Below are 16,964 nucleotides of genomic sequence, written 5' to 3'. Positions count from 1 at the left end.
AGCTTTCCTGTACATGCAGATCACCTACGGAGCTTGATAACATGGAGATGGTAAGAAAAAGCCAGACACTGGTTCAAGGCAGCGAAGGCAGGTTTTCTTCAGTAACGGGGCGGTAAAGGAGAGGCCTCTATACAACAGCGCAGCTGGGCTCTGCGCAGAGGTGCCTGGGGTTTTAAGGGAGAAAGAAGGCGTGGGGAGGAGACACGCAGGGGCTCAGAGTCGGGGAAGTGGGAAATCACAAAAAGCGGGCTGGGGGGTTGCTCCATGTGATCAGGCCATCTGTGTCTGCTAACTGGCCATCACCTAGGCCTCTACCCTCCCACAGAGACAGGGGTGGGGCCCCAACTGTTCCGATGATTGCATTTCAAAGGGATGGCTCCCAGTCCTTGAGAAAGACACTCCTGGGTTTCAGGGATACAAACTTACATATCTCAGAGACAGAGAAAGGATTTACAATTGTAAGTTTTTTAAATGAATGCTCTTAAGAAAAGGGAGGTCAGAGACCTACAGTCGGGTGTTTGACCTGAACAAGCTAAGTTCTTTTGCCAGCCTTGAGCTTTCCCAGGCCAGGGACTCGGGGAGGGCCGGGTCGCCCAGGGAAACAGCCTTGAGCTGCTTTGTGAAGTCTAGTGTAGGAGGTGGGCGAAGCCATTTGTGCTGCAAGTTTCACAGTTAAGATGCGTTTCTGCATTTCTAACAAGCTCCAGGGGATGCTGACGTCTACTGGTCTAAGGCGCACACTTTGAGAAAGGGAATATCAATGGCCCTACAAATCAAAGACAATGTCTGTGGGCTTTGGGCTTGAAGCTTCAGCAAGTCTCTGACAAGCATTGGCAGGTTCCTTTTTCTTTATCTGAGAACCCGAAATAATGCAAAATACCGGAAGAATGCATGAGAGAGTCCTTGGTAAAAAGCCGAAGGTTCTCAATTTGGTACACAGTGGAACCACCTGGGGATGGATGTTTACGAAAATCCTGCCCAGGCCACACCCACAGGTCTATTCAATCAGCATCTGGGATGAGACCCAGGCAACAATATCTCAAAGCTCCCGGATGATTCCAGCATACAGCCAAGGCTGAGAACTAAAAGAACTCAGTGTCAAGTTTGCTATGTCAGAGCTCCCACCTCAACTTTCCCAGAACCAGGCTGCTCCCAGTAATCTCTGATGAGTTTTGGAAAATAGTTGTTAGGTGGCAAGGGTCAGGGATGGTGTGGACATGGATGTGGAGGGATCCCGGTCTGGAGCGGGACCTTTAAAATAGAGACTGTTTGGATGGGTACAGAGGGTAAAGAAATGGGTCATTTCAGGAAGGATCGAGGCCCTGAGCCAAGATATGGCTGGAGGGAAAGAACAGAGGTATGGATGGGAGAACGGAGGAGCGGGTCCGCTTCCCCAGTACACTGAGTTCTCAAAAGCAGTGCTCTTTTCTCATGCAGGACTATTTTAAAATTAAAGACAAACAAACTCCATTTTACTGAGGGGGAAAAAAGCAGTGCTCTGGCTACTTTATTTCTTTTTTTTAATGTATTTTTATTGATTTCAGAGAGGAAGGGAAAAGGAGTGAGAGATAGAAACATCAATGATGAGAGAGAATCATTGATTGATTGCCTCCTGCATGTCCCACACTGGGGATCGAGCTCACAACCCGGTCATGTGCCCTGACTGGGAATCAAACCGTGACCTGGTTCATAGGTTGATGTTCAACCACTGAGCCACGCCTTCCTGGCAATTCTCTCTCATACTTTATTTCTCTTTTGCCAGAGCCAGGCATCCCTGTGGGGTGGGGTTGGGAAAGGAAGGTGAGCTGGGGGGAAGAGGCTGTAAGGGACTGTGGTAGAAGAAATCAGAGGGTCCAACTGAACACTTCTCAGCCCAAGCCACGTTCCCTCATTCTGTTACCAATGTCCCATGGGACAGGTAGGCAGGTATGACTTTGTGAGTGTATATTTGGGAGGGAAGGGGAAAGAAAAGTTGCCCTGTTCTGCTTTAACCCCTCAAATTCTTTCTAGGTTTAAAGGGGAACGGTCTTTTGTTTAGAAGGGATCCCTGGATTGGGGGGAAGGGAGTGGGGATGATCCTTTCAAAGACAACATACTCCTTTCCAGGTACCTCTGGTCACCTTTCTGTGCAATCTAATGATGGTCCGGGCCAACCCAACAAATTAAGAGTAGGAATCCATTTTTTTCCCATATTCAGGACAAGAACAGGGAGTAATGCAGACAGGTTGGCCCGGGAGGACTTTTTCTTTCATAAAGTGGACACTTGGGCAGAGACCTGGAAGAAGTAAGGAATTAGGTCTTAGGAATTTTGGAGGAATAATGTTCCAAGCAAGGGGAACAGCAAGTAGAAAGGCCCAGAGGTGGGGATGGGATTGTCATATTCCAGGGACATTTTGAAGGAAGTGTGGCTCGAGCAACATGAGTGAGGAGCAGAGGTAGGAAGTAAGATGCGAAGGTGGTGAGATGGTAGATGCACACCCTGTGGTCTGGCAGGCCATGGTGAGAACGGCATTTTACTGAGAGAGATGGGAATCCATGGAGGAGTCTGGTGAGGCCATGGTGAGAACGGCATTTTACTGAGAGAGATGGGAATCCATGGAGGAGTCTGGTGAAGAGGAGCAGCCTGATTTGATTTATATTATTCTGACTGCTTGAGACAATACATTGTAGAGATCGTAGGTTCCACCAGGGAGACCATTAGAATGCTACTGCAATAATCCAGGCAAGGGCTAACAGGAGGTAGACCAGTAGGTAGCAGTGGAGGTGATGAGAAAGTCAGGTGCTGGATATATGTGAAGGCAGAGCTAAGAGGATTTCCTGAATGATTAGATGTGGATGTCAGAGAAAGAGGAGTCAAGGATGACTGCAAGATTTGGGGCCTAAACAACTAACTGCATGAATTTTGCACTAAAGGGGAGCAGGAAATGATGGGGTAAAGGGAAGGTTTTAATGTGCTACAACAGTTACAATGAATACACTGGAGGTGTCAGTATCAATTTGGGGTGCATCAAAACAGTGTTAGGGAAAAGAATAAGCTTAGAAAGGGTACACTCAGGATACAATTTGCATAAAGTTTTAAGGCACGCACAACAGTATTGTTTAAAGCTCCATGCATATGTGGTAAAGTGTAAAAACACATATGGAATGATAAACAATGTACATCCAGGGTTGAGCACCATCTCTGGTTGCTTCACACTTTAAAAAAAAACGTATTTCCCAGGCCAGTCCTAGTCCAGTTAAACCAGAATCCCTGGAGATAAAGCCAAGTGTCAATATTTTTTATAAAGCTCCCTAGGGCATTCTAGTATGGCGGCAGGGTGAAAAAACCACTGCCTTAAATTGAGAAATGACTGTAAAGTCTTACAGAAGCACAAGGAATTTCCCCCTTTTATATTCAGGCCTTGGACAGAGTATGTGTTTTGGAGTTAGGCAAGAGACATAATTTTCATGCCTCAGCCAGGAAACATGAAGAAACTCTCCCAAGAGACAGATGAGCCCAGACTGTGGCCTTTTCATACCCAAGGTGCTCCTTGGAGAAATGGCTGACTGCAGGTTTGGGGCAGAAAACGTACAAGATAAGCCTGGAACATATTGTCAAACTAAATATTAAGTACGCTCTTAAAGACTACTGAAGGCTGATAGAAAGGATCCTAGAAAAGGTTCTCTCTTGCTAAAGATGGGACAATGTGGACATCTTTAATTGCATTGGATTAAAACACACTGGATATGTTCAAATCCATGAATCAAAATGATCCTTTAAAAAAAATATTTGGATAATGCTAAAAACATCAACTCATTTTAAAACCTGGAAAATAAAGAAAAAGAAATAAGCATGTATCCTGCGTTTTTGTTACTTCAAAGTAACCAAAGAATTGATGAGGGGAATTTCTCAGAAGTCCTCTGAGCCTGTCCAGCCATAGTTAGAATGGGAGAGGTCAAGGCGTGGCCAGTGGGAGGGGCCGAGTCCCTGCAAATGCCTCTCTGGGTCTGTCCATTGGTCTGTCCATTGGGCAGCTCCCTGCAGAGCTTTTCTGCCAACACGTGTTGCCTCTAACTCAGTGGTCCGCAAACTGAGCCACATGCGGCTCTTTGGCCCCTTGAGTGTGGCTCTTCCACAAAATACCACATGCGGGCGCGCACGTACAGTGCAAGTGAAACTTCATGGCCCATGCACAGAAGTCGGTTTTCGGCTCTCAAAAGAAACTTCAATCATTGTACTGTTGATATTTGGCTCTGTTGACTAATGAGTTTGCCGACCACTGCTCTAACTCACTGCACTCTCTTCATCCAGCTAGATGTGCTCGTCCCACTTCCTACTCCACATGCTCCTCCGGCACGGAGTTGAAATTGTGGGCAGGAGCAGCTTTTTGATAAAGAGAAAAGGGCTCTGAACTAAGTCTCCAGAGCTGTGCCACCATGAAACCCTGGGCCAGTCTCTTCCGTCACTGAGCCTGTCTCTCCATCTGTACCGTGTAGGTGCTGCTCTAGCTTTGGTGGCCACAGGCCCTATAGTTTCTTCATCAAGACCAAACCTGGAGTCCAGATCTCGGTTCACATCTGGTGCTGTTGTTACTGAACCGATCCTCCTTGCCGCAATGGACTGGACATTCCAGGAAAGCAGGGACATGTTGGTCTTATTCTTCCCGGTCTCCTTAGCACCCAGCACTGAGCCCGGCCCTCAATAACTAACACAACTTGGATGGCACAAGCAACCATAAGTAAAGTCCAAAGACCAACAAATAACTGGGAAACACATTGGCAACTCATACTACAAAGGGCTACTTTTCCAAATACCAGCTCTTAATGCAATAGGAGGGTAATAGTGAGAATGCTAGCTTCCTGCCTGTATGTATGGGGCTTGGAAGTTAACCCCCTATCCTAACAACTAGTACAAAGGTGAACAAACTAGAAAATCAACAACTCTTCTTAGATCTGTAGGAGAAATGAGGAAACAGGGCAAACTGCTGTCCCCAAAGCTGGGGAGACCAACAGGCAAATACTGAGAATCACAGCTTACCACAGAGAAATCCATATGAGATACCTCTGTGAGTTCCAGTCCTTGGTGGGAACACCTAAACTGTAATTGAGGAACTGCTGGGGGCTCACTGTGGACAATTTGAGAGTCAAGAATGCCAAGGGGACTAAGTCATAGGCAGACCTCACACTTTATGAGTTTTACCTCCAGAAGCTTGACCTGGTTCTCACAATATTAGAAAAAAGTCCCCTTGTGCTCTGGCAGGAGAAGAAAAAAAGCAAGTATTCTGAAATATGTGACTATGGATCACGTGTGTGTGTGTGTGTGTGTGTGTGTGTGTGTGCGCGCGCGCACACACACACTACTAAATTGTACCACCGTGTTACTAAAGGACTACTAATGGCAATTCCTTTAACTCAGTACATCATGTCCAGCAATCAAGAAAAAAATGAAAAGGTATACTAAAAGGCAAAAATATCATAGTTTGGAGCTTCCAGTCCAGATGGCAGAGTAGGTAAATGCTGTGCTTGCATCCTTCCACAACCACCTCAAAATTACAACTAAACTACAGGACAACCACCATTCAGAAACACCTGAAATATAGGTAAACAGAAGTCCTACAAATAAGGATATAAAGAAGCCACACCTAGACTGGTAGGAGGGACAGAGTCTCTGAACAGGCTGGATTAAAATCGGGAGGGATATCTCGGCTGCAGACATCCCCCGTGAGAATCGAGGGGTCCTAGGCCCATACCAGGCCCCCCCAGTTCAGGGTTCCAGTGTCAGGAAGAGAAGTCCCCATAACTTCTGTCTGTGAAACCAGTGAGGATTGTGGCTGAGTGAGATGGAGGGCTTCTGGAGTCCCAGGTGTTCCTCTTAAAGGGACTGCTCACAGGCTTACTGGGACTCTCTAGCTCGGAGATCCAGCACTGGGGCAGCAGCTCGAAAAGCACCAGGGACATATAAGAAAAAACTGAATTGTTTGGCATCAGGGCAAGAGCCAGAAGGGCAGCTTTCTCCCAGACAGAAGTGCTGGCAAAGACCATTGTTCCTTTGCTGAGCCCTCCCTCCACTGAGCCAGCAGGCAGGCGCCATATCTGAGTCTCCATCAGTCGGGATAACATTGTTAGCCCTGCCCTGGAGATTCCCTGAGAACCTGCCCCACCCAAATTTTGGGCACACCCAAACCATTTCCACTGGCTTTTCCTTACAGATGGTCTGTCTTGGCTCATGCTACAAACTTTCCTAAAACTCCCAAACAAGCAGTATCTGGCCTCAGAGTGCCTTGCACCTCTCGCTAAGTGGCCCCAGGCCTGGCACTAGTGGCAGCCCAACTTCATTCACAGATTGGCCTCTCCTGGGCATCTCCAAGCCCAGCACAAGAAACAGACATGCAGGTCACTTTGCAACTCATGCTGAGTGACCCCGTACAGGCCACATGTGGTGGCTGACCTTGGCCTGCACCTCCCGGAAGGCCGGAGAGCCAGCACACCTGGTGGACAGCTTCAGAACATGCTGAAGCACCAACTAATTGCCTCCACAAGCAACACACTCCAGGGGCAGACTCAGCAGGCACCAGAGCCTCACTGAAGCAAGTCCTGCTCCAGGAGTCAGCCTCTGCACAGCAGCTTCTCTACAGTGATAGTGATCAGTCAGCGCAGCTGAATGGCCTGGGGGTAAATTCCTCCCAACAGCAATCAAGGATCAACAACAGGAGGGTGTACACAGCCCACACAGGGGTGTGTGTGGGAGGTGGGGTGGTGGGGGGGGTGCATCTGAAGTGCAAGCTCAGGTGACCAGGGAGGCTGTGGTGCCACTAAGCCCTATAGGGCACCTGCTACATAAGGCCACTCTACCAAGACCTGGAGGTGTAGCAGTTTACCTAACACATAGAAACAAACACAAGGAGGTAGACAAAATGAGACAAAGAAACGTCCCAAGTGAAAGAACAGAACAAAACTCCAGAGAAAGAAAGAAATAATCTACCAGATGCGGAGTTCAAAACACTGGTTATAAGTATGCTCAATGAACTTAGGGAAAGTACATGAACTTAGTGAGAAATCCAATGAAGACATAGGAAACATAAAAATGAGGATAAAAATGAACCAGTCAGAAATGAGGAATACACTAACTGAAATGAAGAACTTATTATAGGGAATCAGTCGTGGTATAGGTAAAGCAGAGGATCAAATCAGTAATTTGAAGGTAATTAAGCAGAAAACACCCAATCAGAACAGAAAAAACAATACAAAGAAAATTAGGACAGTTTAAGGAGCCTCTGGGATAAATTCAAGTAAACCAAACATTCACATCATGGGGGTGCTGGAAGGAGAAGAGAGAGAGAGCAAGGGATTGAAATCTATTTCAAAATATAATGACAGAAAACTTCCCTACCCTGATGAAGGAAATAGACATACGAGTCTAGAAAATGCAGTGTGCCAACAAGATTATCGCAAAGAACCTCACACCAGACACATCATAATTAAAACGCCAAAGGTTAAAAGCAAAGAGAGAATCTTAAAAGCAGCAAGAGAAAAGCATAACCTATAAGAGAGCTCCCATAATCCTATTTGCTGTTGTTTTTTTTCAACAGAAACTTTGCAGGTCAGAAAGGATTGGCACAAAATATTCAAAATTATGAAAAGCAAGGACTTACAACCAAGGTTATTCTATCCAGCAAAACTATTATTTAGAATTAAAGGACTGAGAATTTCTCAGTAAGAAAAAGCTAAAATTTCATTACCACCAAATCAGTATTACAAGAAATGTTAAAGGGTCTTCTTAAAAAGAAGGAAAAAAAAGACAAAAAATATGAATAATAAAATGATAAGTACACATCAATCAACAATTACTTTATTATTATTGAAAACTGATTTTGAGAGAGAGAGAAAAACATTGATGTGAGAGAGAAACATTGATCAGTTGCCTCCTCATGTTCCCCAACCGGAAGTCAAACCCACCACTTTTTAGTGTATGGAATGATGCTCCAACCAACTGAGCCACTCCGGCCAGGGCAACAATTACTTTAAATGCAAATGGTTAAATGCTCTCATCAAAAGACAGGGTGGCACCTGGCCAGTGTGGCTCAGTGGTGGAGCATCGACCCATGAACTTGGAGGTCAGGGAACATGCCTGGGTTGCATGCTTGATCCCCAGTAGGGGGTGTACAAAGAGGCAGCCAATTGACGATTCACTCTCATCATTGATGTTTCTTCCTCTCCCTCTTCCTCTCTCTGAAATCAATAAAAACATTTAAAAAATACATACAGTGGCTGAATGGATAACAAAACAAGACCTTTACTTACATATGCTATCTACAAGAGACTCACTTCAGATTGAAAGACACACAGACTGAAAGTAAAGGGATGGAAAAAGATATATCATGAAAATGGAAACAAACAAAAAAGGTTGGGGTAGCAATACTTATACCAGATAAAATGGACTTTAAAACAAAGGATATAACAAGATAAAGAAGGACCCATCATTTCCACTTCTTGGTATTTATACAAAGAAACTCAAAACACTAAATCGAAAAATATATACATCCATATGTTCATTGCAGCATTATTTGCCATAGCCAAGATAGGGAATCAACCTAAGTGTCCACTAATAGATAAATGGATAAAGAACAAGTGGTGCATATATTCAATGGAATATGACTCAGCCATAGAAAGAATGAAATCTTGCCATCTGCAACAACATGGATAGACCTAGAGGGTACTGTGCTAAGTGAAATAAATCAGACAAATACCAGATAATTTCACTTAAATGTGGAATCGAAGAAGAAGAAGAAGAAGGAGAAGGAGAAGGAGAAGAAGAAGAGGAAGAAAAACAGACTCATAAATACAGAGAATATTTTAATGGTTGGCAGAATGGAGCGGGGTTGGGGTAATGGGTAAAACAGGGAAGGGATTAAGAAGTACAAATTGGTAGTTATAGAATAGTCATGGGATGTAAAATGCAACAGAGGGAATGTAGTCATTAATACTATAATAACGATGTATGGTGTCAGGGGTACTAGATTTATCAGGGTAATCACTTCCTGAGTTATATAAATACTATCTAATCATTGGTTTGTACACCTGAAACTAATATAATATTATACATCTACTGTACTTGAACAACTAAAAATTATTTTTAAAAAATCATAGTTTGAAGAGACAAAATGAGCATCAAAACCAGACTGAAATAGGGCAGGGATGTTGGAATTATCAGATTGGGGATTTAAAACAACTATGATTAATATGCTAAGGGATCGAATGGATAAGTTCAACAGCAGGCAAGAATAGATAGACAATGTGAGCAGAGAGACAGAAATTCTAATAAGAAATAAATAAGAGCCCTGGCCACTCTTGCTTGGTGGATACAGCATCAGACTGCACACCGACATAGGTGAGAAAGAAAATCTCAATAGAATCTTCCAAAACTGAAAAGCAAAGAAAAAAAGACTAAAAATAATAAAACAGAATATCCAAGAATTGTGGGACATCTAAATATTAGGTATAAGATGAATAATGAGAATACCAAAAGGAGAAGGGAAAACAAAATAAATATTTGAAGCTATAATGATTGTGAATTTTCCCCAATTAATGTCAGGTACCAAGCCATAGGACCAGGAAACCAAGAGAATACCAAGCAGGATAGATGCAAAAGCAAAAAACACAAAACAAAACAAAAACTACATGTAGGTATATTATATTAAAACTAGAGGCCCAATGCACGAAGATTCGTGTAAGAATGGGCCTTCCTTCCCCTGGCTGCCGGCACCACCTTCACTCTGGCCAGAGCTGCCTTTCTGCCTTCCCACGCTGCCCAGAGGCCTGGAGCAGCTGGTGCGGTGCGGAATGCCTGCATCGCAAGCATCCCGCCCTGCCCCCGGCCACTCGGCGCCTGCGTATGCAAATTAACCCACCATCTTTGTTGGGTTGATTTATATACTCACTCCTGATTGGTTGGTGGGCATCACAAAGGTAATTTGCATCTTACTCTTTTATTAGTGTAGATTCCAGAAAAAAATGAAAAATCAGAGGAAAAACATTTTGCCTATAGAAGTCATGCAAACAAGATGAGAGTAGGGTATAATTTTTAAAGCGTTGCAGAAAAAAAACCTCACCAACTCAGAATTCTGTATCCTGTGAAATTATCCTTAAAAAAATGAAGGAAAAATAAAGAATTTCTCTGACAAACATAAATTGAGTAACTTCGTTGCCAGTATATTTTCTTGGCAAGAAGTGTTAAGTTTTTTAGAGAGAAGGAAAACAATATAAGTCAGAAACTCACATCTACATAAATAAAGGAACAGCATCAAAAAAGGAATAAGAGAAGGCAAAATAGAAAATTTTAATTTTTTATTCTTAATTGATCTAAGTTCGTCAAATTTATCAAAATAAGAATAGCAACAATACATTCCATTGTTGGTGTGTGTGTGTGTGTGTGTACACACAAACACAGATATATACACACATATCTATGCTTATGTATGTTTAGGTATAAGTAAACAGCAATGAGACAATAGATGGGAGGGAGGAATTAGAATTATTTTATTATTAGTGGCCCAGTGCATGAAATTCATGAACGGGGGGGGGGGGGGGGGGGGGGGAAGGGGGGAGGCTGTCCCTCAGCCCAGCCTGCACCCTCTCCAATCTGGGACCCCTTGGGGGATGTCCGACTGCCGGTTTAGGCCTGATCCCTAAACCGGCAGTCGGACATCCCTCTTCCAATCCAGGACCACTGGCTCCTAACTGCTCACCTGCCTGCTTGCCTGATCGCCCCTAACCACTCTGCATGCTGGCCTTCTTGCCCCCAACTGCCCCCCCTTGCCAGCCTGATTGCCCCCAACTGCCCTCCCCTGCTGGCCTGATTGCCTCCAACTGTGTCCCCCCCCTGCACCGGCCTGCTTGCCCCCAACTTCCCCGCCCCTGCTGGCCTGATTGCCCCCAACTGCCCCCCCCCACTGGCCTGCTCACCCCCAACTGACCCCTACTGGCCTGCTCGCCCCCAACTGCCCCCTCCACTGGCCTGCTCACCCCCAACTGCTCCCCCCCACCAGCCTAATCGCCCCCAACTGCCCCCCACTGCCGGCCTGCTTGCCCCCAACTGCCCTCCCCTCCTGGCCTAATTGCCCTTAACCGCCTCTGCCTCAGCCCCGCCACCATGGCTTTGTCCGGAAGGATGTCTGGAAGGTCTCCCAGTCTAATTAGCATATTACCCTTTTGTTAGTATAGATTATAAGGTACTCACACTGCCCATGAAATAATATAGTGTTATTTGAAAGTAGACTTGGGCCGAAACCGGTATGGCTCAGTGGATAGAGCGTCGGCCTGCGGACTCAAGGGTCCCAGGTTCGATTCCGGTCAAGGGCATGTACCTTGGTTGCGGGCACATCCCCAATAGGGGGTGTGCAAGAGGCAGCTGATCGATGTTTCTCTCTCATCGATGTTTCTAACTCTCTATCTCTCTCTCTCTCTCTTCCTCTCTGTAAAAAATCAATAAAATATATTAAAAAAAAAAAAAAAAAAAAAGAAAGTAGACTTGGATTAGTTGGAAATGTATACTGCAAACTCTAGGGAAACCACAATAAAGAAAATAAGTACAAGCAAGCAAACAAACAATACCCCCCCCCCCGAAAAAAAAAAAAAAAGATAGCTGAGCTGATACACTAAGAAAGGAGAGAAAATGGAATCACATAAAATGTTTAGTTAAAATCACAAAAACATAAAAAAAGTGGAAAACGAAAGTCGGAACCAAAAAAAGGCAACCAATAGAAGGCAATGACAAATATGGTAGGTAATAATCCAACTATATCAATAATCATTTTAAATGTCAATGGTCAAAATACACTAGTAAAAGACAGAGATTGTCACAGGTGATCAAAACCAATACCCAACTATATGTTATCTACAAGAAACTCACTTTAAATGTAAAGATTCATGAATATTAAAAGTTAATGGATGGAGAAAGATATATCATGGTAACACCAATCCAAAGGCAACAGAAAAGCTCTATTAATTTCAGACAGAGCAGACTTCAGAGCAAGGAAAGTTATCAGGAATAAAGACGGGCATTACATAATGATATAAGAATTCTCCAAGAAGATAAAACAATCTATTGTGTCACGTGTGCCTAACAGCAAAGCATCAAAATACATGAGGCAAGCACTCAGACAGCAAGGAGAAACAGATGAGCCCACTATTATATTTGGACTAGAGGCCTGGTGCACAGATTTGTGCACCAGTGGGGTCCCTTGTCCTGACCTGCGGGGATTGGGCTGAAACCAGCTCTCCAACATCCCCTGAGGGGTCCTGGATTGCAAGAGGCTGGTTCTCGGATGACACACCCAGAATTGGGCTTCCTCCCCTCTGGTACTGGGAGAATCACCCAAGAACTGCAGCTGTCAAGTGACCGCAGCTCGGCAGCTCCTGCGTTGAGTGTCTGACCCCTGTTGGTCAGTGCGCATCATAGCTACTGGTCAGCCGGTTGAACAGTCGGCCAGTCGCTTAGGCTTTTATATATATAGACTAGATAGATACTTCAACACCTGTCTATCAATAATAGACAGATCCAGCTGGCATATAATCAGTAAGGACACAATTGCACTCTAACAATTATCAAACAACTGGATATAATGGACATTTATAGACTACTTCATCCAATAGCAGTAGAATATGTATTTTGCTCAAGCTCACATAAAACTAGAAGTCAATAATCCCAAAATAGCTAGAAATTTCAAAATACTTAGAGATTAAATGGTATACTTCTAAATAACATATGGGTAAAAGAAGAAATCACAAGAGAAATTTTAAAATACTTTTAACTAGAAGAAAGTAAAAATAGAACATCAAAATTTGTGGGATGCAGTGAAAGTAATGTTTAGAGGGCAATTTATAGCATTGAATGCATATATTAGAAAAGAATAAAGATCTAAAACTACCTTAGAAACTAGAAAAAGAAGAGCAAATTACATCTATAATAAGAAGAATTAAAAATTAGACCAGAAGTCAAGTAAAATTAAAACAGGAAATCAATAGAGAAAATCAGCTAAACCAAAAGTTGATTCTTTGAATAAATTTATTTAGCCAGGCTGAGAGAGAGCAGAAATAAAAGAGGTGACATTGCTATAGATCCCATGGACATTAAAAAGATAAGAAGGAAATACTAAGAACAACTCTATACCCACAAATTTGATAACCTAGGTGAAATGGATCATTTCCACAAAAGACATAATCTGCCAAAACTCACCTAACAATAAATAGACACTTTTAATAGGTCTGTATCTGTTAGAGGAAATGAATCAATAATGAATAACCTTCCAAAACAGAAAGTACAGGCAGGCCCAGATGGGTTCACTGGTGAATTCTTCCAAACATTTAAGGACCAGAGTATACCAATTCTCTATAATCTCTTTCAGAAGATAGAAGCAGAGGCCAGCATTACCCTAATATCAAGACCAGACAAAGACATTATAAGAAAACTACAGACCAATATCTCTCATTAACATACTAGTAGATACAAAAATGCAAAAACCCTCAACAAAATAGCAAATCAAATCCAACAATATATAAAAAGAATTATATACCCCAACTAAGTGGGATTTATCCCATGTATGTAAGGCTGGTTTAACATTCAAAAATCAATTCATGTAATCAATCCCATCAAAGGCTAAAGAATAAAAGTTACATAACCATATCAACAGAAGCAGAAAAGCATTTAACAAAATCCAAACCCCATTCTATATAATAAAAGGCTAATATGCAAATTGTCCCCTCAGGAGTTCAACTGATGGGGAGTTCGACCGCTCACTATGACGTGCACTGACCACCAGGGGGTGGCGCAGAATGAAGGGAGGCCCCGGCCGTTGGCTGGCAGCCGGGGAAAGGGAGGCCCTGGCTGGCAGCTGGAAGGGAGGCCCCAGCCAGCAGCTGGAAGGCCTCGATTGGCTCTGATCGCCGGCCAGACCTAGGGACCCTACCAGTGCATGAATTTTGTGCACTGGTCCTGTATTGATAATAAAAACCCTCAGTAAACAGGAATAGAGGGGAACTTCCTCAACTTGATAAAGAGTATCTATAAAAATCCTACATAGACAATCATGTCATCTGCTCTCTATTCTATTCCTCTATGTGCCTGTTTTTATGTCAGTAGCATACTATTCTGATTCCTATAGCTTTGTAATGTAGCTTGAAATCAGGAAATGTGATGCCTATAGCTTTGTACTTCTTTCTTAGGATTGCTTTGGCTGTTCAGGGTTTTTTGTGGCTCCATATAAATGTTATGAGTTTTTTAAATATTTGTGAAAAATGCCATTGGCGTTTTTATAAGGATTGTATTGAATCTGCAGATTGCTTTGGGTAGTATGGACATTTTTACTATATTAATTCTTGCAATCCAAGAACATGTGTACAGGTTTTTCACTTCCTTGGTCAAATTTATTCTTAAACTAGAGGCCCAGTGCATGATTGAATCATGCACGTGTAGGGTCCCCTACACGCTTTCGCTTTCGATCACGGGGGAGCTGGGTGCCTGTCCGCTGGTGCACCAGGCCTTTCAGAAGCCTCCGCCGCCCCGAAGGCTTCTGAAAGGCCTGGTGCCTGAGCGGACAGGCACCCAGCTCCCACCCTTTTACTTTTGATCACGGGGAGCTGGGTGCCTGTCCGCTGTTGCATCAGGCCTTTCAGAAGCCTCCAGCGCGGTGGAGGCTTCTGAAAGGCCTGGTGCCTGAGTGGACAGGCATCCAGCTGCCACGCTTTTGCTTTTGATCGTGGGGAGCTGGTGCATCAGGCCTTTCAGAAGCCTCCACCGCACCGGAGGCTTCTGAAAGGCCTGGTGCTGGAGCAGACAGGCACCCAGCTCCCCCACTTTTGATGGTCTGCGGCCGCTGAGGGGGGCTACCCTGCTGTTGAGAGGCACAGGGGGCGGGACTCCCGCCCCCTGCGCCTCTCAACGGCCACTGAGGGGGGCTGCCGCAGACACCTGGCTACCCTGCCGTTGAGAGGCGCAGCTGGGTGTCCGCGGCAGGCCCCCTCAGCGGCCGCGGATCTGGCCGTTGAGAGGCACAGGGTGCGGGCATCCCGCCCCCTGCGCCTCTCAGCAGCAGGGTAGCCCCCCTCAGTGGCAGCGGATCCGTGCCTCTCAATGGCCGGATAGGCCACCCCAAGTCCCGCCCCCCAGCCTCCCGCTGCCCAATCGTGGGCGTAGCAGAGTGATGGTAATTTACATGTTACTTTATTATTAGATAGGATATTTTATTGTTGTTTTTTTAAAATATATTTTATTGATTTTTTACAGAGAGGAAAAGAGAGGAATAGAGAGTTAGAAACATCGATCAGCTGCCTCTTGCACACCCCCTACTGGGGATGTGCCCGCAACCAAGGTACATGCCCTTGACCGGAATCGAACCTGGGACCTTTCAGTCGCGGGCCGACGCTCTATCCACTGAGCCAAACCAGTTTCGGCAATATTTTATTGTTTTTGATGCTACTGTAAATGGAACTGCTTTCTTTTTTCCCCTCTGTTATAATCCTTTTTATTTCTGAAAAGTTGATTAATAATGGCCCCTCTTTTATTTATGATTTTAATAAGTTGAGTATTTTTTGCCAGTCTAGCTAAAGATTTGTTAATTTTGTTGATATTTTCAAAGAATCAACTTCTGATTTTGTTGATTTCCTCTATATATTTTTTCTACTTTCTGTTTCATTTATTTTGGCATTAATTTTTATTATTTCCTTCCTTCTGTTTGTGTTGGGTTTAGTTTGCTCTTCTTTCTCTAGTATCTTAAGGTGCAGGGTTAGGTTACTGATTTGAGATCTTTTTAAATGTAGGTATTTACAGCTATAAATTTCCACTAAGCATTGCTGGTTATATAAGTTTTGGTAAGCTATGTTTTCATTTTTATTCATCTCAAAATATTTTCTAATTTCCCTTGTGATTTTTTTCTTTGACCTTTTGTTTATTTAGGGGTATGTTGTTTAATATCTACATAATTGTGAATTCCTCAAATCTCCTTCTGTTAGTGATTTCTAATTTCTCTCCATTGTGGTCAGAGAACATACATTGTATGATTTCATTGCTTTTCAATGTTTAGGACATATTTGATTGCCTAACATATTATCTATACTGCAGAACGTTTCATGAGCACTTGAGAAGAAGGTGTCTTCACTGTTGTTGGGTGGAGAGGTCTATTAGCTTAGTTGGTTCACAGGATTGCTTTCGTTATATCTCTCTCAGATAGTTTGTTGCTAGTAGATAAAAATGCAACTGATTTCTCTACCTTTATTTTGTATCCTATAACTTAACCTAATTCATTTATTAGTTTTAGCAGGTTTTTTTGTGGCGTTTTTAGGGTTTTCTATATCATATCATCTGAAAACAGAGATAATTTCATTTCTTCCTTTCTGATTTGGATTCCTTTCATTTCTTTTTCTTGTCTAATTGCTCCAAGTAGGACTTGCAGTACTATGCTGAACAGAAATGGAGAGAGTGGGCATCCTGTCTTGTTCCTAGTCTTAGAGGAAGTACTTTTAACTTTATACCATTCAGTATATTAGCTGTGGGCTTGTTATGTACAGGCTTTATTATGTTGAAGACAGTACTGATGTTGCCAGTGGAAATGGTGTCCTTCCAAGGGGTCGTGAGAAAAGCATTCCAGGGAGGAAAAGGCTTAGTGGTGAGGCTTATTGAAGAAGCTGGAGCAACACAAAGGACTGTCCGGGGTCAGCTCTGGTGTCCCATCTCCACCCATCCTTCCATGACAACAGTCCAACTTTGTCTTCATCAGGCCAGGAAATAGGGCCAGCGTCCAGACATTTTGTGCCATTGGTTCAGTCCGTGTCTCTGTCCTCATCCAGCCAGCTTAGTCCATGTTCCCAGCTGTGCTCCAGCCAGCACTGTGCCCAGACCTACGTGGCCACGGGCCCCAGGCAGCTGCTAGGGCCACATGGCTGCTATGGAGAGGAAATGCACGCTACTGAGCAAGCGAATAAGAGAGAGCGCT

The sequence above is a fragment of the Cnephaeus nilssonii genome (genome assembly GCF_951640355.1).
Source record: "Cnephaeus nilssonii genome assembly, chromosome: 16".
Taxonomy (NCBI): Eukaryota; Metazoa; Chordata; class Mammalia; order Chiroptera; family Vespertilionidae; genus Cnephaeus; species Cnephaeus nilssonii.
The sequence above is the reverse complement of the archived record's forward strand: the minus strand, read 5'-3'. Positions refer to the sequence as shown.